The following is a 20,458-nucleotide window of genomic DNA, read 5'->3' as shown; positions in this document are numbered from 1 at the left end:
CTGCAGGGCAGGCATCAGGGTTTGCAGCAGCACAATACACCACACAGGGCATGCAGGACGGGAGTGCAGCACAACAATCCATAGAAAGCAAGAGGGAGGGGACAGGACCATGCACATGGACAACAGAGAACAGAGGGGCAAGAGGCAATGGTAGCTAGCTGACCATAATGGACAGACAGGAGAGAAAGCTGCAGCATTACAGACCATAAAGGGCAGTAGGGACGGATCAGGGGCATTACAATGGAACAGACAAGCCAGGAGGGAGGGAGTAGGGGTCTTCACATGTAAACAGAGGGCTGGGGGCAAGGGGGCAGGGCAGGAGCAGCAAGATAGCCATGGAGGTCAGGCAGGATGGGCACTAGAAGCAAGACACACCATGAAGAGCAACAGTGAGACTGTGATGGCATACACACAGACCATGGAGGGAAGGTGGGAGGGGGTCAGGGGCAGCTAACTGACCACACAGGGAAGGTGGGAGGGGCCATGGCAGCACAGAAGACCAATGGCTATGATGGGCAAGAAGGAGGGTGCAGGGGCATGCACAAAGGACGATGGAGGATAGAAGGGAGGGTCAGGACCTGTGCACAGACAAGAAAGTTCAGGGGAAGGGACCTCACAACAGACCACACGGGGCAGGCAGGAGGAGCAGTTGCAGCACAACAGACCAGGGAGGGCAGAAGGGTGTGGCAGTACAATGGACCATGTAGGACAGGAGGAAGAGGATAGGGGCATGGCATGGGGGCAGGCAGGGTGGAGGTGGCAGGGACAGGTTACAGTCATCTGACAATGCTAGGCAGGTGGGAGGGGAGTGGCAGCTCAACAGAACACTCAGAGTAGATAGGAGTGGCAGGTCCATGGGACATGGTGGGCAAAAAGGATGGAGCAGGGGCATGCACAAAGACATCGGAGGGCAGGGGGAAGGAGAATAGGGGCAGCAAGCTAAGCACAGAGTTTAAGCAGGAGGTCAATGATGGGGCATAGAATTGGGCAATGGAGGGCAGGAGGAGTGGACTGGTACATCATACTAAATTGAGGGCAGTGGCAGCACATCAGACCATGCATGGCAGGAGGGAGGAGGCTATTCCATGGATTCACACAACAGAGGATAGGGAGGAGGGGGATGGGGCAGCAAGCTAACTGTTCAGAGAAGGCGGGTATTAGGAACTTTATTGTTTTTAAAACGTGTGTCTGTGAGAACTACTTAAAATATGAACAAGTATGCAGCATAATCTCACTTTTATTCAGGAAGAAGAAGACGTTTGTGACTGTGAATCACTTGGCAGAAGAACCTCCTGACCCTCCACCCCCTATCGCAAAATGTAATGCCCGTGAAAAGGGTAGGTGAACACAGTGTTATATAGAACATAGTCCTGAGAGCACGATTGAAAATGAAAACTAGATATAGTGTATGGTATAAACTATGCACCAAAAAGTGTGATATAAGATGAACCGGGCGTGAAATATAATATGCAATATATTGTGCGCAATGACAGATTCATTGGAGAGCGCGAGATAGCACAGGCACTAGTGGCAGCATGTGCAATGTATATATATGTATATATATATTCACTGAAAAAACCATAGGTTTCACACACGTTATAGTTAGGAATTAGCATTTAAAAAACCTTGCAAATTCACTGAAAAAAACATAGGTTTCACACATGTTATAGTTAGCGGAAATTTTACTGATAAAAAACCAATGAAATTCCCCCGTTATAGTTACTGCAGGCAACTATAACTCACGCGACCGCAATCTTCTGCTGATGACATATGTGTCTTTATGAAAAAAAAATATTTGTAATATATGTATAGCTAAAAATGTATGGAAGAAGACATGGGCAAATAAGTGTCTAAATACAGTATTAGCATCAGCAGAGGATTGCGGTCGCGTGAGTTATAGTTGCCTGCAGTAACTATAACGGGGGAATTTCATTGGTTTTTTATCAGTAAAATTTCCGCTAACTATAACATGTGTGAAACCTATGTTTTTTTCAGTGAATATATATATATATATATATATATATATATATATATTCACTGAAAAAAACACAGGTTTCAGGCCTGATATAGTTATTAATAAGCATTTAAAAAACCTTTGAAATTCACTGAAAAAACCATAGGTTTTATGCCTGATATAGTTAGGAATTAGCATTTAAAAAACCTTAGAAATTCACAGAAAAAAACATAGGTTTTAGGGATGTTATAGTTAGCTGGACATTTCACTCGTACAAAACCATTGAAATTCCTTCGATATAGTTAGTTGTACTAACTATATCTCACGTGCCCGCAATCCACTGCTGATGATGCCACAAATTACATCATTCATGCCATGGTCAGTGACATCACTGATGACATCTCAAATGACATCACTGATGACATCACTGATGACATCATCCAGTGAATTTGGTGTGGTTCATTATTTAAATATGTATTATATATATAGCAATTTGCATTGAAGAATGAGTGGATATATAAATATAAATATCTGGATGGAGGATTTAGTAGCACTGTGATTAACTGTTTACTTGACTAATTTATAGTGTCTCACTAAATATATTGGATAGTAACTAAACTGTGTGAATATCTGTATCACTTTGTCAGTTGCTGTGTAAACTGCTTCTCCAGTTGGTTACTAGCTATGTGAACGTCTATATTAGTTATTGATTAGTTAACTGAGTATTTGTATGGGAGAGTGAATCTGTGTGTGGTTCGGTGGGGGGGGGTGTGACTACCCAAAGATGTGTGAATAGTTGATTCAGTAGGTATCTGAAGTTAAAACTACATGTTATAACAGTTGTTTGGGTGAGTGAATATCTTTATGGGTGTGGTGATGAGCAAATATATGTCTCAATGGTACATGTCCAACAAACTAGAAAAAGAAAAGGCAGTGTATGTGACAGTTGTTGTATATAAATAATTATACATAAGACTCAGTGATTGTATGATTGATTGTATGGATAACTGTATACTTGTAATAGTGATTTTATAACACATTAAGTATGAGTTACTATCTATATGAATCGATGAAGTGGTGTTTGTATAAGTGTGTAGCTAAGTAAATGTAAGTATGATCCATTGTTTGCATAAGTGAGTAGGATGACTTCATAAGTGATTAGGATGTGTGCTGGTGTGTAATGTCGATATAGGTGTAAAAGTATATTTGATAGTGTTCTATTGATCTTTGACAGCATGTATGAGTGAATCTATCGGTAAGTGATTAGATGTGTGTATATATCCAGGAATCACTGAGTGGGTGTTTAGAAACTTGTATTGGTGTGTCAATGGATTCAAATATGGCACTCTGTATTTTACAGTGAGTGATGAAAGGTTATACCAGTGTATGATGAGGTGTATCTAATTGTCACGTGGATGATGTCATCAGTGATATCATTTGAGATGTCATCAGTGATGTCACTGACCATGTCATGAATGATGTAATATGTGACATCATCAGCAGTGGATTGGGGGCGCGCGAGATGTAGTTAGTACAACTAACTAGATCGGAGGAATTTCAATGGTTTTGTACGAGTAAAACGTCCAGCTAACTATAACACCCCTAAAACCTATGGTTTTTTCAGTGAATTTCAAAGATTTTTTAAATGCTAATTCCTAACTATATCAGGCCTGAAACCTATGGTTTTTTCAGTGAATTTCAAAGGTTTTTTAAATGCTAATTCCTAACTATAACATGTCTCAAACATACGTTTTATTCAGTGAATTTCAAAGGTTTTGTAAATGACAATTTTTAAATGTATTAATTGTTATATATTTTTTTTGATGCTGATTAACTACATTTTTTTAAACTATTTGTTTTTAGATATTTTATTTTTTAAATTACATTATAATTACATTATACATTACATTACAAAATATACTTTCTCAGAATGAATTACTTTAGTTTAAATACTTTGCAAATAGGCAATAGACCTTTAAGTACAGTAGTTACAGTTGTTGCAATGGGCAACACAAATACAGTTGTTGCAATGGGCAACACAATTTCAAACACAATGCACCATTGAGCTCAATGTGAATTTCTAGTTAAATGCAATTAGTTACTTTATGGATTACTTTTCTAACCACAGGACTGTATCCTAGATTCAATCCTTGGACATCTACTGTAAACAGTTGAGTAAAAGTGTTTTGCTTACAGTAGTGATTTTTAAGGAATATTATTGTATTTTAAAAGTTGACACTTAGAAATGTTTTCACATAGAATCACCAATGTTATCCTATGGCAGGAAATTCACTTAGCAGGTAAGTAGTGTTATCGTCACTTTTTCTTACTCAGTGGTGGATCCTGGATCCAGCACTGGTGCATCTCCTGTAAACAGTTGAAAGAATGCGTTTAAGTCATACAAGCGATTTTTAAGGAATATTTTTAGTTTGTGAAAATAGACACTTAGAAACTTTTCTGCTGAAAACCAGACAATGGATTCCTATGGAAGGAAATACAAGTTACTGGTAAGTACGGTTGGAATTACTTTTCAGGGTCAGTTCTGGGCTAAAAGATGCAGCACTGGGTTCTCTCCTGATAACAGGTGAGTAAATCGGAATTCGATCTTCGGAAAATTTTAGGTGAATATTTTAAAGGTCCAAAACTCCACATTTAGAAGAATTTCCAAGTGAAACCAGTCAATGTTAGCCTATGGAAGGAAATTCAAGTTACTGGTAAGTATGGATAGAATTACTTTTCCGGATCAGTACTGAGCTCAAAGATGCAGCACTGAGGTCTCTCTAGATAACAGGTGAGTAAATCGGAATTCGTAGTACATCCAGTAAGCGCCACAGAGCTGCTTAGCAGAGAGATGTCAAAAGGGGCACGGCCTGCACCACCTCTCTGCAACGCAGCGCAGTGGCGCTTCCTGGAAGCACCTTGTGGGCTACTTGGCCCCCATGGTCCCTCAGGTTTGAAGTGGAATTTTTTCCCTAACTTAAAACGTGCCACAGGGCGTGTTTGCACACATCACGTAAGGCCCCGTCCCCTCGCTTCACCACTGTGTAAACGCGCCCTGTCACCGTTCTAAGTTGAGAGATTAAGTCCCCTTCAATCCTAAGGGTCCCTAGGGTCAAACTAGCCCACTAGGTACCTCCAGTAAGCGCCACAGAGCTGTGTTGCAGAGAGATGTAAAAAGGGGCGTGGCCTCTGAACACCTGTCTGCAACGCAGCTCCCTGGAGCATACTGGAGGTACCTGGTGGGCTAGTTGGCCCCCAGGGACCCCTCAAGATTGAAGAGGAATTAATTACTCAACTTAAAACGGGAGCCCGCGCTTTGTTTTTTTTTTCCATTGGCAAGATCCGCGCACCCTGCGTCCTTGTGGGACCCCCTGAGCAGGTCTAGGGGGTCTGGGTGTTTCTACCCTGCCCCCTTTTTGCGTTTGTTGTGTTTGTTTTTTAGGTTTCTTGTGCCTCGGTTCTACCGAGGCACAAGATGGCTGCCAACACTTCCTGATTTGGAATGTTGACAGCCACTTAGAATAGAGCTCGTGCACGGTAGGGTGCGCGCTGGGTGCTCTTTTGGTACTCGGATCCTCCGAGGCCATAGATATATATGTACTTTTAATTGTGATTTTCTCAGGAACTACTGAATGGATTTACACCATTTAAGCAAAAGGCACGAGTCTGAACTGAGGACTACCTCTTTGCCTAATTTGGCGTAATTCCGTTCAGCAGTTCGGGCTGTAGCTGCGGCTAAAGGTCCTATGGGAATTTGCATGGGGAAAACACGTTTTGGGACCCCCCTTTTTTCTCGGCCCCCACTACACGAATCATCCCAAGACCTTCGGGAAAGGAGCGGACCGGAGCTGGCCAAAAGGTTTGAAAATTTCGCGATGATTCGTCAATCGGCATCAAAGTTATTGGGAATAGAATGTTGCAAATTTCCTATGGAAAATAGGTCCTAGCTATATCTACCTACTGGCGACCGCCAGTAGGAAACATATATATATGTATATACATATATATACACCTGAAACAGGCTCCGACCTGAGGCACCCCTCTGTGTCAGAGTCTGCATTTGGATTATATATATATATATATCCAAACAAACCTCCTCCAAGCAGAAGAAGCAGAGGCCACACAGGGGAATCCTTCAGAAGCTCTTTATTGGACCATCAGGGCATAATGCATTTCGGCGTGGGGTGTGCCTTCATCAGACGCCCTTCTCATTGGAAGATCACCGACACCCTCCTTTTGAACTACTGCGATCCTCCCCCTGGGTGGGGAAGTCAGCTGGCTCCTCCTTACAGATTGCTCACAGCTGCAGTCCGATATCTGAAGACTGCAGCCCCCAGAATGCATCTTGGTGGTAAGTACCAGTGGCGGAGTCCGTTCTCAATGAGCGCTGAAATATCAGGCAAAAGGGAGGTTTTTAAGTTGTTAAAGGTGAATCCAAGGTCCAACGGCTTCCTCGGGTCCCCATAACGCTCCAACCTTACCATCCAAATGTCAACAGGGCAGGGGCAATGGTAACAATGTGCCAAAGTCCTTCGTGCAGTCACGAACTTCAAGGCAGCTGCCCTTGTGTAGTTTGGCTTTAGAGGCGGGCCTGGACCAATCCGATACCTCGGAAAAGAAAAAACCGCTACAGGAGCAGGTCCAGTGATGTTCAGGCCAACTTGCAGAGCGGGGCCTCTGTATCGCGTCTCTGGCTGACGCGCAAAATATCCAAACAAACCTCCTCCAAGCAGAAGAAGCAGAGGCCACACAGGGGAATCCTTCAGAAGCTCTTTATTGGACCATCAGGGCATAATGCATTTCGGCGTGCGGTGTGCCTTCATCAGACGCCCTTCTCATTGGAAGATCACCGACACCCTCATTTTGAACTACTGCGATCCTCCCCCTGGGTGGGGAAGTCAGCTGGCTCCTCCTTACAGATTGCTCACAGCAGCAGTCCGATGTCTGAAGACTGCAGCCACCAGAATGCATCTTGGTGGTAAGTACCAGTGGCGGAGTCCGTGCTCAATGAGCGCTGAAATATCAGGCAAAAGGGAGGTTTGTAAGTTGTTAAAGGTGAATCCAAGGTCCAACGGCTTCCTCGGGTCCCCATAACGCTCCAACCTTACCATCCAAATGTCAACAGGGCAGGGGCAATGGTAACAATGTGCCAAAGTCCTATGGAAAATAGGTCCTAGCTATATCTACCTACTGGCGACCATATATATATATATATTCACTTAAAAAATCATAGGTTTCACACATGTTATAGTTAGCTGGACATTTCACTCGTGAAAAACCAATGAAATTCCCCCGTTATAGTTAGTGCAGGCAACTATAACTCACGCGAACCGCAATCCTCTGCTGATGATATTACATCACTGTATTTAGTCACTTATTCACCCATGTCTTCTTCCATTAATCTTTAGCTATACATATATTACAAATATTTATTTTTCAGAAAGACACATATGACAAGCGGGGGCCACCCAGGACTTAAAATTGCAGAAATAAGTGCGAGGAAAATGTAAGAGTCTGCGGACATTTTGGCACTTCAACTCCCACAAGCCCCAGCCAAGCCTTATTGAGGGCGGGACTTTTGATATTAGGGGGTTGGCCCGCAGCATGCACATACTTCCTCCATGACCCATGAAGAAGAGGAAACTCGAAACGCGTCGGAACTGGGGGAAGCTGCATAACTCACCTGCTGTTGTGACACGTCCGTACCTGGTTGTAAATAAAGGCTGGTAACCCCGTGAAGGCTCGAGTGCGTTTCGCAGTGAGCTACCATTGTTGAGAGAATATCGAGGCGGACGCTCATCCGCCAGAAACTGCACCATCCCAGGAACAGAAGGGAGCCACAGGCACGAATACATCGTTCCAATTGTGGGGCCGACACGCAGGATTGAGGACGTGGTAGCAAGCGGGGGTCCACCCAGGACTTAAAATTGCAGAAATAAGTGCGAGGAAAATGTAAGAGTCTGCGGACATTTTGGCACTTCAACTCCCACAAGCCCCAGCCAAGCCTTATTGAGGGCGGGACTTTTGATATTAGGGGGTTGGCCCGCAGCATGCACATACTTCCTCCATGACCCATGAAGAAGAGGAAACTCGAAACGCGTCGGAACTGGGGGAAGCTGCATAACTCACCTGATGTTGTGACACGTCCGTACCTGGTTGTAAATAAAGGCTGGTAACCCCGTGAAGGCTCGAGTGCGTTTCGCAGTGAGCTACCATTGTTGAGAGAATATCGAGGCGGACGCTCATCCGCCAGAAACTGCACCATCCCAGGAACAGAAGGGAGCCACAGGCACGAATGCATCGTTCCAATTGTGGGGCCGACACGCAGGATTGAGGACGTGGTAGCAAGCGGGGGTCCACCCAGGACTTAAAATTGCAGAAATAAGTGCGAGGAAAATGTAAGAGTCTGCGGACATTTTGGCACTTCAACTCCCACAAGCCCCAGCCAAGCCTTATTGAGGGCGGGACTTTTGATATTAGGGGGTTGGCCCGCAGCATGCACATACTTCCTCCATGACCCATGAAGAAGAGGAAACTCGAAACGCGTCGGAACTGGGGGAAGCTGCATAACTCACCTGCTGTTGTGACACGTCCGTACCTGGTTGTAAATAAAGGCTGGTAACCCCGTGAAGGCTCGAGTGCGTTTCGCAGTGAGCTACCATTGTTGAGAGAATATCGAGGCGGACGCTCATCCGCCAGAAACTGCACCATCCCAGGAACAGAAGGGAGCCACAGGCACGAATACATCGTTCCAATTGTGGGGCCGACACGCAGGATTGAGGACGTGGTAGCAAGCGGGGGTCCACCCAGGACTTAAAATTGCAGAAATAAGTGCGAGGAAAATGTAAGAGTCTGCGGACATTTTGGCACTTCAACTCCCACAAGCCCCAGCCAAGCCTTATTGAGGGCGGGACTTTTGATATTAGGGGGTTGGCCCGCAGCATGCACATTCTTCCTCCATGACCCATGAAGAAGAGGAAACTCGAAACGCGTCGGAACTGGGGGAAGCTGCATAACTCACCTGCTGTTGTGACACGTCCCTACCTGGTTGTAAATAAAGGCTGGTAACCCCGTGAAGGCTCGAGTGCGTTTCGCAGTGAGCTACCATTGTTGAGAGAATATATATATACATATAAACACCTGAAACAGGCTCCGACCTGAGGCACCCCTCTGTGTCAGAGTCTGCATTTGGATTATATATATTTATATATCCAAAACATTCTTCTGTCGACGGGGGCCCCCGACCCTGCAGGGCGGCCTCAGCTCAGGAACAGAAACTCCTGGTAATCAGATACACAACAAAGTTTGCTGAGGCCAATTCACGGAGCTTTAGCAGCGTTTATTTTAGTGCAAGATCTGGCTGCAGGTACACAAACCTGATGCGTTTCAGCAGAATGCCTTAATCATAGGTAAAGAGGTAACCAGATACAGGTGCTTTTATGTCCATTTCCCCACATGACTTCGCTTAGTGCATGCAAGTCCCACAATGCATTATTACTGCCTCAAGAAGCTTGCTGTGTTGTGGCATCCATTCCATTTGTGCTTAACAGCAATATTTTAGAACCACAAAGTCTTTTCATTTTCATCTTGCTTCAATGCAAAAATAAAGTGTCATGTGCAGTTTAAAATTCATTATTAGCAGCATTTATTCACCGACCTCATTTTCTGCCCAGCTGCCATATTTCAACTCTTTTCATGCAAGCGTGCATAAGTCCGGAATTGCCAGGAAGAAGTGAATACCTCTCCCTTCTCCCTTTCTTGCTTCAAAAATCACTCACTTGTAGGTTCAATCCTCTTCCAGCGTGTAGAGGCTTTATAGACATAAAAGAAATACATCAAAGTTAGAGTCAAAAGTATACATGAAAACAGACTTCAGTCACGTTATTCCTGCAATTGCCATGAGTATTAACAGAGACCTTAATGCATCAAATATATGTATATAACGTGAAAATTAAGAATAAAATGAAATAAACAAACTGAGAATGAAAATGAGCCATCTGTGTAGCGCAGGCATTAGCTGATGTATGCAAAGGACGCCTCCCAGGAGTACTAAAAAACCAAGTGGTACTAAATAAAAGGTGTAGATTGATAAAGCCATCCACGTGCAGTAGCAGCGCCGAGTGGCTGTGTGGATCAAAGATAAGGGTAAACAAAAGGTTATTCACCCCTAGTAAGATATTGTGTGGCATTTATTAAAGGTAATGTCCTATAGGTCGAACAGTACTCTACCGGTAACGGCTGCCTCGGTATGTATGCTTTAAAGTCCTGCTGTACGATGGAACAATTAAAAAGAAGTAAAATAACACTGTGAATGAAAAATAAGGAAAATAAAAAAGTATCTGGCCAATACTTTGAAAACCCACCCCTGGTGCTATACATGGAGAACGTGGTGGTGTGTACACTACTAATCCAAACAGCCGCTTGGAAAAAATTGCAGCCCCATAATGTTGGAAAAAGGCTAGGTACATGCAGTGAAGAAGAAAGGAATTGCAGGGATGGACTGCAGGCAAAGCAGGGACTCAGACTAAAGAGATCAGTATATACAGAGTCCAAGGGGGTGTTAGGGCACCACTTGTATATAGTATCTTCTCTATCCTAGATGGACATGAAGGTCTTCCTCACAATTGAGGCCTCCGGGAGCCTTGCTCTGCAAGCGAATGATGTACTCTGATTCCAGGCGTCGCAGGTGGCGTTCGCTGTCACCTCCACGGGAATGCACTGCAATCCTGTCAATTCCAGAATAAGAGATCCTAGAGCTGATATCAGTGATTTCCCAATGCTCCAGCGTGCAGTGCTTAGCAACTGTGTAAGTTAGATCCCTGTTCCTAATGACGCGCAGATGTTCAAGTATACGGTTTTTCACAGGAAACACAGTGCTACCAACATAGTGCAAGACACAAATACAGTTCAGGACAAACAAAAAATTCAGTGTTGCAGTTGATAATTGGAAGTATTTTTTCGCTTCTTCCTATGGGCAGTAGATAGCTTTTCACATTGCAACTGTTGGCGCAGGCCTTGCAAAGGTCACATTTGTGAAAACCAGAGAGTTCCCTAAACCATGTGCCTGTTCTCCTGCACTGTTGCGTGAAGTAACTGTGCACTAGTGTATCCTGTAAGGATTTGCATCTGCGGTATGTGATATGAGGTTTAAGACTGACTAGCTTACCTATGACCACATCCTGTCTAACTAGGTGCCAGTGTTTGCTCACGATTCTGTGGAGTGCCTGGGACGCGTTGGAAAAGGTGGTGATGAGTCTCACTTCCTGTTTGCTCTTGTTGCGTGTCTTAGGGATCAGGATACTATCCCTATCCCTCGTGGAGGACTTCTCAATTGCTGTTCTAATGGTTTTCCCTGAATAACTTCGTGTTTTAAAACAGCCAGTCATATTCCCTTGTTCCCTGGACAGTGCCTGTGATGAACTGCAATTGCGTTTGGCTCTGAGGAGCTCTCCATAAGGGATACTCCTCTTCAGTACATCTGGGTGGTGGCTCCGTGCATGTAACCGGCTGTTCCTGGCTGTAGCCTTCCTGAACAGACTGGTGTGTATGTTGTCATCACGAACCTCCACTAAGACATCCAGGAATTCAATTGTTGTAGTGTGTACCTTGCTAGTGAATCTAAGATTTAAATCATTGGTAGATAATCCCGCAATGAAATTGTGTAGCGAATCCTGTGGGCCATCCCAAATCAGAAAAATATCATCAATGTAGCGGGTCCACAGGATAAGGTTATCTGAAAAACACTCATTGCCTTGATGCAAGAGATGCTCCGCCTCCCACCACCCCATAAAAATACAGGCGTAGCTGGGGGCGAAGCAACTCCCCATCGCAGTACCTGTGTACTGTTTGTACCATGTATCCCCAAAGAGAAAACAGTTGTTGTGCAGGCAGAAATGTAGCATATCTAACAGTAACACAGTGTGGTCAAACATAGAGATAGGTCTGTCACGAAAAAAGTATTTATAAGCCTCTAAGCCTAAGTTATGTTCAATGCAGGTGTACAGGGACACCACATCTACTATTGCAAGTACTTATGAGGCTTTCCATGGAATGCCCTGCATTTTAGAAAGAAAATACATGGTGTCCCTGCAATAAGAAGGCAAATTATAAATATAATTACAGAGGAAATAGTCAAGGTATATAGAAGAATTTTCTCGCAAGCTTTGGTTGGCTGCAATGATAGGTCTCCCGGGCGGTTCAGTGACACTCTTGTGCAATTTGGGGCGCATATAAAACACAGGGGCAACCAGCTTTTTCACCATCAGAAAAAGGAATTAATTGCGCCTCAGGGTCCCTTGTCCGTGCCATGTCTCTAAAAGTTGGTGATACTGGTCAATGGTTCTGCTGTATTCCGCTTGGCTAGACCTTGGATAGCTACCCGAGTATTCTAGCGGTCGTGTAGCTTCCGCCCTGTATTAATTAATGTCCCACAGTACGACATTGCTCCCTTTATCGGAGGGCTTAATGATAAAGGTGTCGGCCTGTTGGAGAGATTGCAAGCCCACTCTCTGTGCAGGTGTCAAATTGCTTGCAAAGGAATGGTTTTGTTTCTCCCAGAGTTCCATTAACTCCGTTAATATGGTCTCATGGTATGTATCTATGCCATATGTAGTGTAACAGGATTGAACCTGGATTTAGGTTTGAAGTCATTTCTAGACTTCTGATCAGTGGTAATGCCCATGCTGGTCAGCAGTTCTCGATCCGTTTCCCAGTCCTCGCTGCCCTGTTCAATCTCTCTGATTGCAGCGAGTGTTTCAATATCACACATAGTCAAAGGGTTGTCATCCCCACTCCCGGCACTGGGTTGTGGGGTCACTGTTGGGGTGATACCACCTTGTTTCAGAGTGTGCACTTTGAGGAGTTTTAGTTTTCTTATAAACAAGAATATATCAATGCGGGCTCTTGGAAAGTTAAAATTGGCAGTGGGGCAAAAGGACAAACCAAGTTCTAATACTGCGCGTTTCTCATTCGTGATGTTGTGTGAGGTAATAATAGAATTTATTTTATTATTTTGCTCACCCATCACTTGTTGCGCTTGGCTCGCCGTTGTCCTCTCCCATAGGGCGTCTCGTTGTCTTTGGCTTTCGCCTCTTCTCCTGGTTTGTCTTTTTCTTGTGCGTTGCTTCCGCCTCTTCCTCTTCCCCGGGGTGGTTTCTTTTTGCCACTCAGGCTTTCCCGTAAAAAACGGTACTCGGTAAGTGAAGGGAAGGGATCTCTTACTGGTGCAGCCGCACCCTGCCCCTCGTCCAGGTCGAATGGTGCATCTGAGCTGGACTCAGTTTCAGACTCCTGCACACGCGCTGTCTCAGTTTGTAGGAAATCCCTCCTCGCTGAGTCATATTTTCGCCCAAAGGTTAATATGCGTCCCGTATAAATTTCCAGCGTTTCTTGGACTTAATGCCTTCTTCGTACTTCAGTAGTCTTGCATCCTTATCCTTCAGAAAGGATGTGATCTCACTCTGGGGCTCATGTTTGTCCAGCATCTCATGGAGCACTTTGATCTCTGCTTCCACCTGTTCCAAGTCAAGAGCTGCATATTTGGCTAAGAGATCCAACATCTGTCTGCACGTGGATGACAAAGGAGCTGATCATTGCTCCAAGAGCTTAGGGTTTGGATTTTGGTAGGTAGGTGTTATCAGGATGCGAAGCCCTCGTGGGACGCGTTCAACCTCGATGTAATTATGGAGTGAAATGACTTCCAAACTCCTGTTAATCTCCTTCTTATACAGCTTTTCCAGCCTGTTTAAGTTCTGCTTTAATGTAGTTATATATATATATATATATATATATATATATATATATGACCTGTCCGCCTTAGGATGGTTTTCCCCTAAACGTTTTGCATGTTGTCTCTTCTTCTCCATTCTGCTGAACCTATTGTTGGTGGGCATAGGATTCTGGGCACTTTACCACTGTTCACCATTGCTAAATTCCATGTGTTCTCTCTCTTAAAACATGGCAGAACTGGCTTATATCTAATTGACGTATTTCCTTTAGCTATAAGTGCCTAGTAAAGGCAAATGGCAAGATGGCCGCTGTTAGCTTGTAGGGAGTAGTCGCTTTCTCCCTCCCTTCTCAGAAGAAATGCTACTGCTTCTACAGAGACGCTTGTTATGATGGAGGAGGTTTCTCTCAGAAAATGGATTCTTGGGATATTTACGAAGCTATCTGAGAGATGACCACGTTTGTGAAATTCCAGCTGTATGCCTCGCAGAGGAGATACCTAAAACCTTTACAGGCAATTATCTTAACCACCCTGATTGTTAGGAAATGCTGGGACAGCCTGATACGAACCATGGCTCCGAAAACACAGAAGACTGAAAGGGGAAAAGCTCCACTTAAGGAGCTGGATGCACCGAGATTAAAAACAAAAGCTATAACAAAAGCACAATCTAGGAGAGCAGCCGAGAAGATTGAAGAACGTCAGAAAATTGAAAACACTGAGGGAAGAGAGAGAAAGGGCCGAGATAAAGAAAAGAACAAGGAAATCGGTTTACCTGCAAAAAAAACGAGTCAAGTGCGACAGGTAGACGGCTGCCCGGAGAAGGAGACAGCTCTACGCCAGCCTACATTGATGGAGTCTTTCGCTACCTCTTCAGGGGCTCTCGCAATACTGACATCGGAGTTACAGAAGCCGCTTCCAGCCGCTTCTGATATTGCGGAGCGTAACTGTACGCAGCCAGGGATGCCAGCTGAGAACCCAGAACAACCGGAGGCGCAGTCGGCGCACGGCAGTAAGCAGAACTCCGATGTGCAGTCATCTGGCTCGGAGCGGGGGTCTCTCACAGCTTCGAGAGCTGTGTGTTCTGCAGCGGACCCAACGGAGGTAATGGACTCAGCTCTACAGGTGAGACTGCAGTTAAACTCACGCTGTAAGGTAGGAGTAACAGATGATGAGCAGGAGGGAGGGCAGGTACATGCAAAGGATAAAACAAGTGCTGTGAGCAGGGATATTAGGGTTATGGACAACAGTGATAAATTAAACACAACGTTGCTGGACGGCAGGCTCGGGGGTCAAAAACCTCAATTAAAGGGTAAAAGTGATGTGATGACAGAACAGAGCACAGTAAGAGCACCCCAAGACATGGAAAAGCTGGAGTTAATTTGTAATTTTGCAGTACCTGCCCCTAACCCTGTTTCACCGGGGGATGATGGTTTTTTTTCGGTCAACGATGATGAAGATGATGAGGAAGACGACGAAGATAACTTAGTCTCAATCCCTGGCTCTGATACAGGGCTTCACTCACTGTCTTCAGGGAGTTACACAGAAGACTCGGAGCTTGGATCCGATATTTCAGAACCTGAGGAGAATACAGTAAATAGGGCTTCCTCTCAAAGAAAGTTAAAAAGCATTAAGGAGAGGGCTCGTATCAGGTTAAGGCAACTGCAAGATCCTCAACAGTCAGAGGTGGCAAGGAAACTGGATTGGGACTATTCCGCTACTTCCCAGACATACCATGAGGGGGAAGGAGACAATCTGCAATGTCCACCGCAACCATATCTGGCTCAATTACAAGACCAAAAGCAAGCATCAGCGCAGGCTCAGGCACAGAACCCTAGTCTTGAACTTTTAATTTCAAACATTGAAACAGATGCAGGGTGAGGCGAGGATTGAAAGTCGAAGGGCCAGACAGGCTAACAAAAAAATACAGGGATCACTTCGGAAAGTGAATAAAATTTACGCAGATATGGTGGACAGGGTTGCGGAGGTAGAGGAAAGAACTGGGAAATTGGAAGATGAGGTCGCCAAGTGGAGAGATACTAGGCTTGAGCAGGAAAAAATTGCAACTGACTTTTCATGGAAACTTGAAGCGTTTGAAAACAGGCAACGGCGCAACAACATTAGACTGCTGGGTGTGGGGGAAGGGAAAGAAGGACAAGACATTCGATCATTTGTTATAGACCTGCTCAGAGAAGGCCTCCCTGAGATAACTAATTGGGACTGGGAAAAGGAGATTCAGCGTGTTCATCGTTTCCCCATATTTCAGAAGAAGGGAAAACTCCCAGTCAAACCTAGAGCAATTTTGTTATATGTGGGGAATTTTTTATTAAGGGAGGAGATCATGAGCAAAGCGAAACCTGTGGCTAAAAGCACATATCAGGCTGAGCAAAGAAAATTATATCGCGATTTTTGCCACACTACTGTGGAAAGGAGGTGGAGGTTGAGACAACTTATTACACCTTTTCAAACTATAGGGTACGAAGCTTACCTGATGTACCCATCTCGTCTGAAAGTAGGATCTGGTGGCCAGTTTAAGGTATTTTACTCTGAAATGCAAGCCCAGGAATACCTTAATGAAATAAAATTGTCTAAGTGTCAGGAAGGGCAGGCAGGCAGCAAGACGAAGTAAGATTAGACTAATTAAGTGTATAGTAGGACAAACTTAAGAACCTAAGAAGAGATTAATATCTTTTATGGATATAAATATTGAACTGTTAGGTAAATTCAAAGCTAGCAATATAAAACCTGGTTAGTCATGGGAATTTGGGGTAGGGGGGACAATGAAGAGAGAAGGGGGGGAGCGGCGAACTGCGAGCGCACGGACACGCATAGGTCAGGATTGACCTATTTGCCAGTAAGGGGGGGTGGGCTCACAGGGTGGGGTCTCTGGGGGGGGTTGGGGGGGCTGGGGGGAGCACGGGTACAGGGCAAGACACATTGGGAGAATGTACAGACACAATATCTAGGGAAAAAGGAACGGTAGAGATGGATGGTTTGAAGACATGTATGGGGGAAAAAAGGAATGCAGACAAATACTAAATTTGAGAAATATTCTAAAGAAAATAGGAGGATCTATTGGTTGAGACAAGCAATAGAAATAATTTAATGAGTATCCGATTTGTTACATGGAATGTATGTGGATTAAATGATTATCGGAAGAGACAGACAATTGCACAAGTATTAAAGAGGATGAACGTGGATTTTGTTTTTTTACAAGAAACGCATATAATGGGATCTCAAGGGCATCTTCTGGGACAGTTGGGCTATCATGTACTAGCATATTCTAAACAAGGGGCAACAAATAGAGGCATGGCTATTTTAACCAGGAAAAAAGATATAATCACAAGGAAAAAGCTAGAGGATCAATGGGGCAGGTGGGCAATGATTGAATGTTTACTTAGTGGAAAATGGATGACGTTGGGGTCGATTTATGGTTCAACCGATGATGACCCAGAGATATTTGAATATTTGGATTTGGAATTAGCTACATGGGCACCGTGTGTTGTCCTAGCCGGGGATTTCAATATTAATGGAGTGGCTCCTGGGGCTTATAAGGGTAGGAAAAAAAGAGTATGTCAGGCCTTATCCAGCCTTGCACAAAACAATGCCTTAACAGTTGTATGGGCGAGTTTAAGACCAGATGATGCGGGATATACATACTACTCAGCTCCGCACAGGATACATGTAAGGCTGGATTACTACTTCGTAACCAACTCACTGATCCCTAGCTTAGAGATCGAAAGATCTCCTAGACTATTTTCGGATCATAGCCCCTTGATTTTAAGTTTTGTTATGAAAGCTGCGACTCGGAAGGAGAGGGTATGGACATTTGAAAGAGGTTTGTTAACTGATGAACAGTATATTCAGCATATGAAACAATAGATAAACACATTTTTTGAGATTAATAGGGGGACAGCGGCAACAGGGATGGTGTGGGATGCCTATAAGGCTGGTGCCCGGGGAGAGACTCTTAGCTACAGCACGTATAAAAGAAGGCAAGAGTGCCAGAGAAATTCAGAGGTGATTAAAATGCTTCTGGATGCCGAGAAGGAGCTAGAGCAATGTATTTCATTGGGGGAAACACCCGAACAAGCTCTTATTAAGGTTGCCAGGGCAAAATTGCGAGCAGAAGAAATTGTGGCAGACAAGGCCGCTAAGATTTATTTGGTAAATAAAGAGAGATGTCATGAGTTTAGCGAGAGGGTGGGACGTACACTTGCCATTCGTACTAGGCAGAAGTTGGCTACAGGGGAAGTTAGGGAAATTAGAGATGATATGGGTAGGTTACACACAGATACTGATGAGATTTGTGAAGTATTTAGGCAGTTCTATGCGAATCTATATGATGAGCAATCTGGTAAAGAGGATCAGGCAATTGATAAATATTTACGGGAGATACCAGCACCAACATTGATTGAAGATGATGCAGAGACCTTAGAGATACCCATAGATAAACTAGAAGTTATAACAGCTATTCAGAACTTACCCTCTGGCAAGGCAGCAGGCCCGGACCAAATCCCGATTGAATTTTATAAGGTATTCTGGAATGAGATAATTAGGGATTTTCTGACCACAGTGCAGTTGGCGCAAACAGGAATTTCTACACCGGCTTCATGGGGAGGAGCGGATATTGTGATAATTCTAAAGAAAGGGAAACCACCCATCGAACCAGGCTCGTATAGGCCGATAACCTTAATGAACGCGGACACTAAGATATACTCAAAGGTACTAGCTACGAGATTCGCTAGCATAAGACATACCCTTGTCAGTGATAACCAGCATGGTTTTATACCCGGTAGGGGTACTACTCATCATACGCGGAAAGTTTTTACATTATTTGATATTGGAGAAGCTACAGGAGAACCGGTCGCGGCTATGCTCTTAGATGCAGAGAAAGCCTTCGACCGTGTCTCCTGGAACTATTTGTGGCATACCTTAAAGAAAGCAGGACTTATGGAAGGATTTGTTAGGGCACTACAGGCTTTGTATATAAATCCCATAGCATCGATCAGAGTAAATGCTGGCACTACTACTCCGGTAAAGATAAAACGGGGAACACGACAGGGGTGTCCTTGTTCACCGTTGCTCTTTGCGATGTATATGGACCCGCTAATACGCAGGCTTGAGATAAATGAAAGAATAGCCCCACTAATTACATGCTTGGGACAATGTAAGGTACTAGCATATGCCGATGATGTTGCGGTTATAACACCAAACCCAACAGAGGCAATAGAACAGATTGAGATTGAGGCTAAAAAGTTTGGACGCCTATCGGGCTATGCGCTGAATAGTTCTAAAACACAAATAATTAAGAATCAGTTTGCGCACTGCCTGGATCATAGAGTGGTGGACTCTGGTGTTTACCTGGGTGTAACTATTACCTCTGCCCTAGAGACTCTTGTGGAAAAGAATATCGCTCCAATAATTTTGAAGGTGAGAAAAGATCTAGACAGGCTACATAATCTACATCTTTCTATTATGGGCCGTACAAACATCATTAAAATGTTGATCCTCCCGAAATTCTTATACATATTTAGGGCAATTCCTTTAATGTTTGAGGATAAGTGGTTTAAAGCTTTAGAGAATCTGGTAAATAGATTTATCTGGGCTAAGGGTAAGACGAGGAGGGCACTGAGATTTATGGCGCTTCCACGACGTAGGGGGGGGATGGGCGTTACCAGATCTAAAACTTTACTACTGGGCAGCTGCCCTGCAATATATGTCAGGTCTTATCGGGGGGGCAGAATCTGAGGGACAAGGACCCCTCAGTACAACCGCTATATATGGCCTAGCACTAGGAGCTGTATCAGAAAATGTGTTTCTGAAGCAGATGGATTCGACCTATTTTAAAAGAACAAGATTTAAGACAGTCAAGGCAGCATTCTGTATTTGGAAAGCGTTTACAAAAAAATTCGGCCTTGGGAGATATAATCGATATACAAGAATGGGACAGAATCCCTCCTTTCCTCAAGATATTTTCTCTGATCTTGTGTTTAAAGATTGGGGAAGGAAGGGTATAAATAAGATTGGTGATAATTTGGACGGGCAGGGGATAATGCAGTTTCTCGAGCTACAACGAAAATTTGGATTGGACCTAAGAGATTTTTTTAAATATTTACAGGTTAGAAGTTATATGGTAACAAAGAAGGGAGGGCCGGTAGGATTTAAGAAAAACTCGATTATGGAGATTATTCAGGGAGGAACTGACTGTACAATTAAAAGAATCTATTCGGAATTGATAGAATCTAAACAAGATGACCTAGAAAAATGGGCGGAAAATTGGGCAAATAAGCTGGATGTGGGGAAAGAAACTTTTCTTGACTCATTAGAAATGGGACAGAATACATTTTGTTCCGCGGCCCTTCAGGCACAACATTACAAAACCCTATACAGACTATATTATACCCCTGCTAGAATAGCGCAATGGGGAGGGACAATAGGTATTAATTGTCCGAGATGCGGTAGCTTAGAGGCTGATATTGTCCATATCTTTGCTACCTGCCCGCATATGCAAAAAATACAGAGAGACATTGAGATTTTTTTTTCTAGGTCGCTAGGATTTGACTGTAGCTTAACACCAGTGATTATACTGTTAGGAGTCAACGACAGAGGCAGGCAACCTGAATATGGTTGTTTTATATTTATTGCGATGGCAACTCTGAGACTGTGTATTGCTACGGATTGGCTTACACCCCTGCCCCCGACTTTTCATCAATGGTTAGCTAGATTAACACAGATCTATAATTTGGAGATGGCAATTTATGCAAGGAAGGGGAAAAAGG

The 20,458-nt window shown here is 44.1% G+C and overlaps 1 protein-coding gene and 1 long non-coding RNA gene across 2 annotated transcripts in view; one reads left to right on the top strand and one right to left on the bottom strand.

The window, feature by feature from the left end:
• Nucleotides 1-20,458, top strand: part of LOC146811895 (sulfotransferase 1 family member D1-like) — a 266,881-nt gene that overhangs the window by 51,803 nt on the left and 194,620 nt on the right. The gene's annotated exons all lie outside the window — the stretch shown is intronic.
• LOC146811896 (uncharacterized) overlaps nucleotides 1-20,458 on the bottom strand; it is a 166,063-nt gene that overhangs the window by 24,954 nt on the left and 120,651 nt on the right. The window contains exon 3 of the long non-coding RNA XR_014966796.1: nucleotides 9,612-9,765. This is a non-coding gene — a long non-coding RNA (uncharacterized LOC146811896). The remainder of the gene's footprint in view (nucleotides 1-9,611; nucleotides 9,766-20,458) is intronic.

Source organism: Triturus cristatus, chromosome 7 (genome assembly GCF_964204655.1).
Source record: "Triturus cristatus chromosome 7, aTriCri1.1, whole genome shotgun sequence".
Lineage (NCBI taxonomy): Eukaryota > Metazoa > Chordata > Amphibia > Caudata > Salamandridae > Triturus > Triturus cristatus.
The sequence above is the reverse complement of the archived record's forward strand: the minus strand, read 5'-3'. Positions and strand labels throughout refer to the sequence as shown.